A 10,797-nucleotide genomic window follows, 5' to 3' on the forward strand; every position below is an offset into this window, starting at 1 on the left:
TTCAAAATGATTTGAGAAATCTACTATGGACAAAGCTCGTTATTTAGAATAAGATTATGATAATAAAAAAGAAAAAATCAACAGAAAACATTAAATGGAAAGAAATACGGTAAGGTTTTAAGTGTAAACTATTTTTTATTTTGAATCTTACAATTATGTCATAGTAATGTATAGTAATAAATATACTATTATAATGACGCGATAACGAGCGAAGACGCTGTAACATTTTTTTTTCTTTTTCTTTTTCTTTTTCTTTTTTGGTATTTATTCCGATGATTTTATATATAATTGCGTATACAAGTACAGGATGATACCAACAATTTTAATAACATTGTGTTGTTTTTTAACAAACAAATAGATACAAGTTGCCGCAGTTACTTGAATCATCCTATACATTTATATAATGTCTATGCAAGAGGGTGTGTGTGTGTATTCGTCTGCTATGTTATAATTTTCAGTTAATTTCATTTTATATGTATATATATATATATATTTTTGTGTTTGTTTACAGTGTTTCGTCACTCGACGCAAAAATTACAAAAATTAGAAATACCTTGTTTCTGCCCGCGGACAGTTGATTTTTTGTTTATATATTTATTTATGTGTTTAACCGTGACTTGAAATCTTTTTATTTTAATTATTTTGTATATATATTATAGTAGATTCTTTTTATCTGCCAGGATCGCCACTTATGTTCAAGGCTGCTCGTTTATCTAAGGCAGTTCTTTTTTCTATTTCTTAAATTAATTTATTTAATTTTCTTCATAAATAACTATATGATCAACTTGTTGATGGCACTCCCACGAAACTTTAAATTGATTTTCCTTTTTTTTTAAATCTTGTTTTAATCTTACGATATATTTTATAAATTATCTCGAGGAGATAGAAATCTTAATCGATCGATCGACGCTTGTACACTTTCTTTTTAACGTTCTAATTTTTTCTCTTTCCTTTTCTTTATTTTCCTTTTCTTTGAACGATGCCACCTGTTTTATTTTTTAGACCGGTATATATGTATAGATTTCATACTTTAAATTCGCCCTTTTGAAAATAAAATTCATCCTTTTGCCTTGCTATTTGACTTGCAAAACGGCGAATTTCACTTACAAAAAGAACGAATTTCACTTGCAAAAAGGTGAATTTAAAGTGCAAAACCTATATACAGCATAATCGATCAATGGACATCTATAGATCGGATCGAGATTATTCATAATAGTTTATCTAGCGTGACGTTACGAGGATACATGCAGGGTAAGCGGTAAAGTACAAGAAAAACTTTTGTTCTTTTTTTTTCTAAGTCTTAGTTTACCCCCATAAAGAGAGGGGCCCACTGATATAATATATATATATATATTTTTTTTTTCTTTAGTTTCGTATTACAACAATAACAGAATATACAAAGAAAATAAACAATAAAAATATTTTATTTTGTATACATTGATATCTAACAAACAAGACAATATTATTATAATGCTTCTTATATATATAGTACCACTTTGCTCTCTCTCTCGACTATTTGAAAAAACTCTTAGCTTATTACTTGATTCTCATTTAAATATAACTTTTTTCATAATGTGTATGTGTTTGTGTGCTGTGTGTGTGTGTGTATGTATATGTCTTTTGCTTTTTGACTGGTTTCTTATTTAAATCAAGTCGAAAGAAAGAGACAGAGAGAGAGAGAGAGATTTAGAAACTCGTATTTTATTCATCGTCGATCATTTTAATCAGGTTTTTTTATCTTAATAGAAATAAGAAGGATATATATATATATATATGTACATAGACATGTTTTATACATATGTATATATATATATATATATATATATATTTTTTATTAATCAATTCGCTACAATTATTGATCATCATCAAAGCTTTATTTAATATAATAAGCCTAATGAGTAGAATCTCTCGACTTACTTTTATTTTATTTATTTATTATTTGTTTAGTTTTTTTTTGTATTTTTAAATTATTATTATTATTATCATTATCATTATTATTATTATTATTATTATTATTATTATTATTAGTATTATTATTATTATTCATTTATGTATATGTATATGTATATGTATATGTATATATATATATAATTTAAATGTTATATAGTACAAAGTATTTTTGTTCATCGTCATAGGAAGAGGAAAATGTATTAGTTTTGTTCGATGACATATTCTTATTTATTTATTTTTAATTTTCTCCCTTTTTTTCGTAACCCTATTATGAACGTTCGCACGCAGTAAAACGATATACTATTGACTTATTGGCTCTAAACGGTGAATGTGTGTGTATATTTTAGTTATATATATATTTTATGATCCTAAATTAACGATTATTTGGATCTTTTTTTTATTTTATCGCTTAAGGATATTGAAACTTCCGAGGTATGTGGTATATATACTTATAGGAGTTCGACATCCCTTTTTTTTCATAAGGAAGGATAAAAAGATCAACCATAGATCTTTAGATTTTTTACGAAGATGACGACACCACGAACGACGAGGTAGAATAACGAACAAAATAAGTACAAAATTATTAATTAATGAACCTTTCGACAAAAAAATACCCTCTAGCACTACCTTTGTGTATTCTCAGATCATACATCTGTGTAAAGAGAGAAGGAGAAAAAGGAGAGAGAGAGAAAGAGAGGAGATAGAGATAGAGATAGAGATTGAGATAGAGATAGAAAAAGATTTATATTTTTCGTTAGAAAAGAAAAGAAAAGAAATAAAAATATGAAGCTCGTTTAAATAATGATTTGCAAACATTTAAAGTTATTTGTAGATTTTCTCTTTAAAATATTTCATATTTATTATTATTATTATTAATATTATTATTATTATTATCGTTTATTTATATTTTTGGTTTATTCTTATCGGACCCATTACAATGATTTTTTTTATACAGAGGTCAACGATTAATTATTTTTTAATGTTGCTTCATTTTAATTTCTTTCTTTCTTTCTTACTTTTATAATATTTTTCATTCGCTCATAATTATCTACATGTACGGTATTTTACATTGATTATATTTTTTGTGTTTGTTGTTGTTGATGTTTTTTCTGTTTTTTTGTTGTTGTCTCTTTTTTTTTTATTTTTGGAACAATCGGATTACTTCGACACTATCGAACAAACGTAGGTAACTATTACCATTTAATAATTCGTAGGATCTATTTTTTTGTAGTTTTATTGAAAATAATTCAACATTTTGTTTAATAGTAAATATGTATGTATCACGTATGAGAAGTAGCGTTACATATTAAAGAGTTTTTCTTTCATCTTTTTATATTTTTCATTGGTATTGTTTCGTAGAAATTCGTACTCCTTTAATATTGCAGTTACAAATGAAATAGAATTTTTCATGAAATATTTATCTAGCTTTCTTTATCTTTTTGGCAGCTTTTCTTAGTACACCAATGATCATCTCTGTTTATTTGTTAAAATAAAAATGGCTAATTTGTATTGCGTATATATTTGATTTATTTTTGTAAAATTACTCTTTTCTCTAAATAGTTTCTTTTACAACAATTGTAGATAAATTTATTCTTCGATCGAGCCGGAAGAAAAATATCGTATAATCTGTTCGTCAAGAAATAAACTATTCATTAATAATAATAAATATTTAACATTGTCAAATTTTCTTCTAGGCACCAATAAATAAATTGGAAAAAAAAAATAAAAGAATAAGTAGTGCGAATGTACGATCGGCAACGAGTCTAAACAAAACCAGGATATACGTATCTATACATCCTTTTTTTATTTAAAACACGTTACATATAACAATAATTAAAAACTAGATGAATTCTACGCTTTTTTCTAAGCGTCTCGTTAAACGTTACCACTTTCTAGAGCATTTAGCGATCTTAAAATTATGTGGATCGAGGGTACGCACAGTGACGGATCAAGTCAAGTGGGAGCTCCAGGCGGTTCAAATTTAACTTAGAAAAAGTTCTCATTTAAGTTATTAACAAAAAAGAAAGGTAATACAACATTTTATGCTTTAACGTATTAAATAAATTTATTAAAAAAACAAAAATGTAATTTTTCTCGAACCGAAATGAAAAGAAATAACAACATTTCAGGGCCCTTTGGTATTCCGGACCGCTTAATCCGCCACTGGTTATACATATGGTATTGGTATATAGAAACCGTGAAAGTTAACATCACACGAATAGATCATGTGTATAATACATTAGGGGAAGGAAGATATCGATTAGTAGTAAAAAGAGATTCATTCAACGATTTTCTTTTTTCTTCTTTTTTTTTATAAAGACGATGAGGGCTGAGGGGTTGAAAGGGAACGGGGCTAGGTAGTCAAGAGGTTAATAAAGGGTCAGACGTGTTTTAAACACGTTAGCAGCAGTAATTATAGTAGTAGTGTAGGTTACACATACATGATCACGATATAACGCGTGCCATCACAGAGAGTGCTGATTCGATATAATAATTGATTAATCGATACCGTTATGTTTTTTTATCTCTCTCTTTTTCCTATTAATCTTTGTCCCTATTCCTTCTTTTTTTCTTAATCATTTATTTTTAAATCTTTACTTTCCTTCATTTTTTACTTAATTTTACTTTACTTTACTTTACTTTACTTTACTTTATTTTACTTTACTGTTTTTTATTGTTTATTTAAACGACCAAACGTTTTCCTTTCTCATTTACTTTTCAATATTTCACATTTACAATAAATAAACAACACATTTAAAACGTTTATACGGTGACTACACAGTTTTTCTCTTTAAACAACTCGATTTAATTTCATTTATCTCAATCCTACACTGCTCCCCCACACCCTCATCCCCTGTTCACGATCTTCGCAAGAGTTTTTTGTTAATGCGAGAGAAGAAAATTATTTGTCTCGATCGAAGTCATTATTTCAAAGTTTTTATCGTTTATTTCGCAAAACGCAGGCGCATAGTGTTTCATCTTTCATCGCGTTCACCATTTTCCTTTGTTGTATTTGTTTTGTTTTCTTTTTTTTTGCTTTTAATCATTTTTTTTCTCGCAGTTGCAAACACATTGTTTAATAATTATTAATTAAGCATAAACTCGGGATTTATTATTTACACATGGGAAACGTAGGTAGTCGAAGATGTCAATTTGATCATAGCTGATTCCGATTATTTCGAGTGAATTACTTTTTTTTTATTTTATTTGACAAATTGTTTGAATCTCTCATTCCTAAATTTTTCTATTGTTAATTAATTATTCATAATCATTAACAATAAACACGCGAGAGAGATGACGATAAAAGACGTTGGTTTGCTTCTCTTTTTTTCTTTTTTTTTTCCATACATGAAACGACATAAGCGAGATTAAAGCGATACTTCAACACTTTTCTTGTAATTCTTATATAATAGTATTTTTTTATTTATTTATATATATATATTTTTATATAATTTTGTTTTTTAAACGAATTAACACTACTCTTTCGTTAAACCTACGTGTGTATTTGTATTTACGTTTACGAGTTTTCGCAACTCGAATGGCATCATAATATGATCGATCGCTATACATATACATATATATTAAAATATTAACAAATAAATATATATATTATATATATATATATATATATATATATGTGTGTGTGTGTGTGTGTGTGTGTGTGTGTGTGTATTTTTATATAATGTATATATATATATATACAAGATCTTGTATATATCATCTTGTATATATATATATATATATATATATATATACAAGAGCACATCGCAGAATTCGATCTTATTTTATTTTTTTGTTTTTTATTTTCTCCCCGTCAAAATTATCACGACTATAGTCGAAAGCAATATATTATTTCTCTTTCTTTCTCTCTCTCTCTCTCTTTATCTTGATCTTTAATCTTCGATTAATCTTCAATGAATTAAGTAATCTAGTACGCGCGATTATTATTTATATTATTATTAATATTATTATTACATAGGTATGTATACGCTGAACATTCGTGTTTTTCTTTGGTATGTATATATATATATATACTTTAGTATATATTTCGGTATATACTTTGGTATATACAACGCATCTCCATCTTCTTAATTTTTTTATTAATTTTTTTCTTTTTAACTACAATTAACACACTGCTTTTTTTCTCTCTCCCTCTCTCTTTCTCTCTCTCTACAATTGTACACGTTTAACGTGTATTTTTCAATTACTTTTTGTTGCCTTGTTTTTGTGTCTATTGTTTTTGTATCTCTCTCGCTGCACCCTTTTTCGCACGAAAGAAACGAGTATATTTATTTATATAGTAGATATATGTGTATAATACATATGTAGGTACGTACATATATGTGTATATATATATGTACGGAAATGTTTGAAGAATTTAATGTGAATGCGTTCGAAGTATTATCGTCGATAATTAATCAAAAAGACGGGACTAGGTAGATGCAAGGGGTGGGGGTAAGGTGGGATGACTGTAATACAAGAGTAGTTTTAATTTCATCGCATTTAAGTAGTCATTTAATTAAGTAAATAATATCGACGAGAAATCAGCCTGCTTCTTACGGTGATTTTATTATTATTATTATTATTATTATTATATTATTATTATTATTATTATTATTATTATTATTATTATTATTATTATTATATTATTATTATTATTATTATTATTATTATATTATATTATTATTATTATTATTATTATTATAATAGTTATGGGATGACTGGTTTTCGATTGTACATCGAAGTGGACACGAGCGGCAGTCGAGGCGTTCGAAAACTTTTTTTTTTCATTATCTCAAAATTAAATAAAAATAGAACAACCAAAAATTGGCTTATATATAAATAGGAATAAAAAAGAAATCTAAATAATGACATATTTTTTGAACAATAGTTGACACAATAAAATTGTACTATATTTGATAATCTCCAAGTGATTAATATAAATAGGAACAATATAGTATAGGTGTGATTGTGGGGGGTAAGGGCTATTGTTGTAATAAAAGATAGATTGGTTTCTTTTCTTTTCTTTTTTTTTGACGCCTGTACATACGAATCGAATCATCTTTTATGAGAATGATTTATAATAATAACCGGATGAGAAGATCGCGAAGCCTAACACGTAGAATCGATCATATGCTCACTAAGTAATCGATTTTAAATCGATATCAAATCGATCAATCAGACAAATCTAGCACCATTGACGCATCCTTTATTTATTTATTTATTTATTTATTTATTTATTTATTGGTTTCTTTCGCTTCGGTTTTTTCCTTTTTTTATTTATTTATGTATTATTTTTTAAATTTATTCATTAAGTTTTCATAAGCGAAGACGATCGTTTGTTTGTTTGTTTATTAATTATTTAACGCAACGTCATCGAGACACTGTCATTTGACAAGATTTCATTTCTTTTCTCTTCTCTTTTGCGAAGAACACGAAAACTGTTATTCATTTAATTACTGAATTAATTAACGTTGTGATTTTCTTTTTTTTTTCTTTTTTTTTTTCACTTATATGTATATATACTAACTGATATATACAATATTATTATATGCGCACACAAATATACGTACGAAACACAATCGTATTAGGATATTATCCATCGTTCTTTTCTTTCTCTTTTTTTTCTTCTCTATCTTTGTGTTTTATTAATATATTATTAATTATTATTATTATTTTAATTATTAATTATTAATTATTAATTATTATTTATTATTATTATTATTTCGTTTGCTCTTGCAATATATACGAAGCATCATTCCAACGTTACTAAAATTTTCCATATCTTTAACTTCGATAAATATATATATGTATATAGATATACAGGGTGTCTGAGGTTTTTCCATATAGTTTAATGATTCTGCACATATGTTATTTACTATTTTGAAGTGATTCAATATATTTTCTGAACAACAGTTTGGCCTCCTAGATCATTCGATCTTAGCTCAATAGATTTTTATGTCTGGGGGAAACTAAATTAACAAGATTATACAATTGAGATAACTAAATTTGATGTTACGTTAGAACGAATTGGGGATGCGTTTGCAGAAATTATTTCATCATATTTAAACAGAATACTACAGTAATATGAAACTTGAATTCGCATAAACGGATAACAGTTGGAGCAATACATTTAAACAGTTTCATAATTTATATTATAACTGTTTAACCTTTTGCACTCCTTAATTTCGAATTGAAAGATTTTAAATGATTTGAATACAAATTGTATTATATAACATTAAAGTTGATGTAAGAATTATGTCGAGTCACATTCGATATAGGAGTGCTAAGGGTTAATAAAGTTTCAAATGACTTATATTTATATAACATTTTTGTTATTTTTTTTTTGCGTAGAATACACTCACAACGTTTCTACAAAAAAAAAACCACATACACCCTGTGTATTTAATGTATCTGTATATGTATCTATATACATGTATATTATATATATTATATGTATAACGTTTAACCAATCGGAATCGACTCCCGCGATCTCTTATGCATTAATATTCTTGCGTTTTAAGTATACGCATCTGCATATTTATTTTTATGTCTTTTTTTTTTATTTTTCGTTCTCTCTTTCTTTTTATTCATATTTTTTTTTATGCAAGTACATACACATAGAACGTCGTAAGATCGTAATTTCATACACGTTAAAACGCGAGACGTCGACAAATTCCGAGCGAGAAAAATAATTTTTTTTTTTTTATAGCATTTGCCATCTTCCGCTATTTTATCTCTTCTCTTTTATTCTATTCTCTTCTTCTTTTATTTTTCTTTTTTTCTTCTTTTTTTCCACTTCTTTCTTTCAATCTTTCTTGATCCTAGATCGTAAAGATCAATCGATCTCGAGGATCTATTTCGCGATTTTAAAATCGATTCGATTTCTATTTATTTATTTATTTATTTATTTGGAAGGAACTTAAATATAGTTAAGTTCGATCAATCAAATTATTTAATAAACGATGTTGATAATAGCAATAATATTAATTGTAAGATAAAAAGAAGCATGCTTTTTACTTGTATCTTCTCTCTCTCTCTCTCTCTCTTTCTTTCTTTTTTTTTCGTTATTTTCTCTTTTTAGTTTGCTTCGTCTGCTTCATGCTAAATCATACATTTTATGTGTTCTCGTTTATATACGATGATCGAGATTTGGTCCCAATCGCAGTGATGAACTTTCCTGTTGTCTCGTACGATCGAAGAAACGCAATGTCCTTAATATTATTTAATTTTTTATTTTATTTTTTAATTAATTAATTATACAATGTATTTATTTATTTATTTATTTATTCTGTTGGGTTTCAATGTTGTTGTTGTTTTTTTTTTTGCTTATTTTGTTGGAATTAGAAAAAAAGAAAAGAATAATTTATATTTTTATTTTTTTTACGAACAATTAATTAATTTCGATTATGCGCAAACCCCCATAATATATGCACTCTTTTTATTAATGTTGACATAACTCTTTTTAATAGTATTGTTTACTTCTTTTTGTTTTTTTTTTTAATACCAGGTTGATGGAAGCGTATCTCATAAAATGGTACGTACTACTAATTGGGACGGTGATCTAATCGATAAATCATTTTCGATGAATATAGAATGACGCAGAATTTTCAATGAATCATCAATAAATGAATTAATTACAATAATTATAATAACGATGATGATCGATGATAATGATAGACGAGCAAGATGACAATTACAGTACATCATACGGAAATATCTGATAAACATTAAAAGTATTGTTGCAATTTGTATCTTATATTGTAAGTAACTGTCGTATTCTCTTGAATTATTTAAAATAAACGACGAATTTCTAACACAGGTATATATATATATATATATATATATATACGCGCGCGCGCGCGTGTGTGTGTGTGTGTGTGTGGGTGTGTATATATATATATATATATATTAGTTAGGTATGTAAAATATAATTATAGTAGTAGTAATTCACATAATAACAATAACAATAATAATAATAATAATAACAATAATAATAATAATAATAATAATAATAATAATAATAATAATTATAATAATAATAATAATAAATTACAGAACATTCTTATCAACTTGTCTATTTTCGTTGACAAAACAAAACGAAGATCAAAATTATACGCGCGCACGCACACACATACACACGTAATTTTTTACGATATTAATATTATTATCTCTTTTTTTTTTTATAATTTCATTAACATCACCCCGAACAAAGTATAATAATTTAAATTGAAAAAATAATGTCTGTATTTATAATATATATAAATCGTAAGATTTCGTCGAGACAACGGAACCTACACGAACCATTTTGACGAAGCGTGCCGACTATTTAGATTTAATATTTATTTAACATTTTATCCCTCCTTTTTTAATTTATCTTTTCTTGCGTTCATTTTTGTTGTTTATTGCTTACACTCTCATAGGCTAGACTCTGGATGTTTATGCAAATAAAATATTTAACAAATATTCAAGTAATATGTAAATAAATAAGAAGGAAATAATGCAGGATGTGCAAAGTATTGCGTTTAGATTTCCCACGAATAATTTAAGAACTTATGTGATCATAGAGAATCAATAATATCCTATTTAGATACTTACAAATGAATAAAACATATTTTCCGAGATATAAGTAAAATTCACCCATTTGTAAGTCAAATTGAAAAAAGCAAAAGGGATAAATTTAATTTACAAAAGGGTGAATTTAAAGTGCAAAATCTATAATATCGAAAGTATATTTTACATTTGGTATATTTTGTTTAACGCATATGTTATCTACAAATTATCTTATTCCATTGAAAATATGCATTTGCATAAATATTCGCAGCCTATTTATTCGTAGGAGAGACA

Source organism: Polistes fuscatus, unplaced genomic scaffold, assembly GCF_010416935.1.
Source record: "Polistes fuscatus isolate 324 unplaced genomic scaffold, CU_Pfus_HIC Scaffold6, whole genome shotgun sequence".
Lineage (NCBI taxonomy): Eukaryota > Metazoa > Arthropoda > Insecta > Hymenoptera > Vespidae > Polistes > Polistes fuscatus.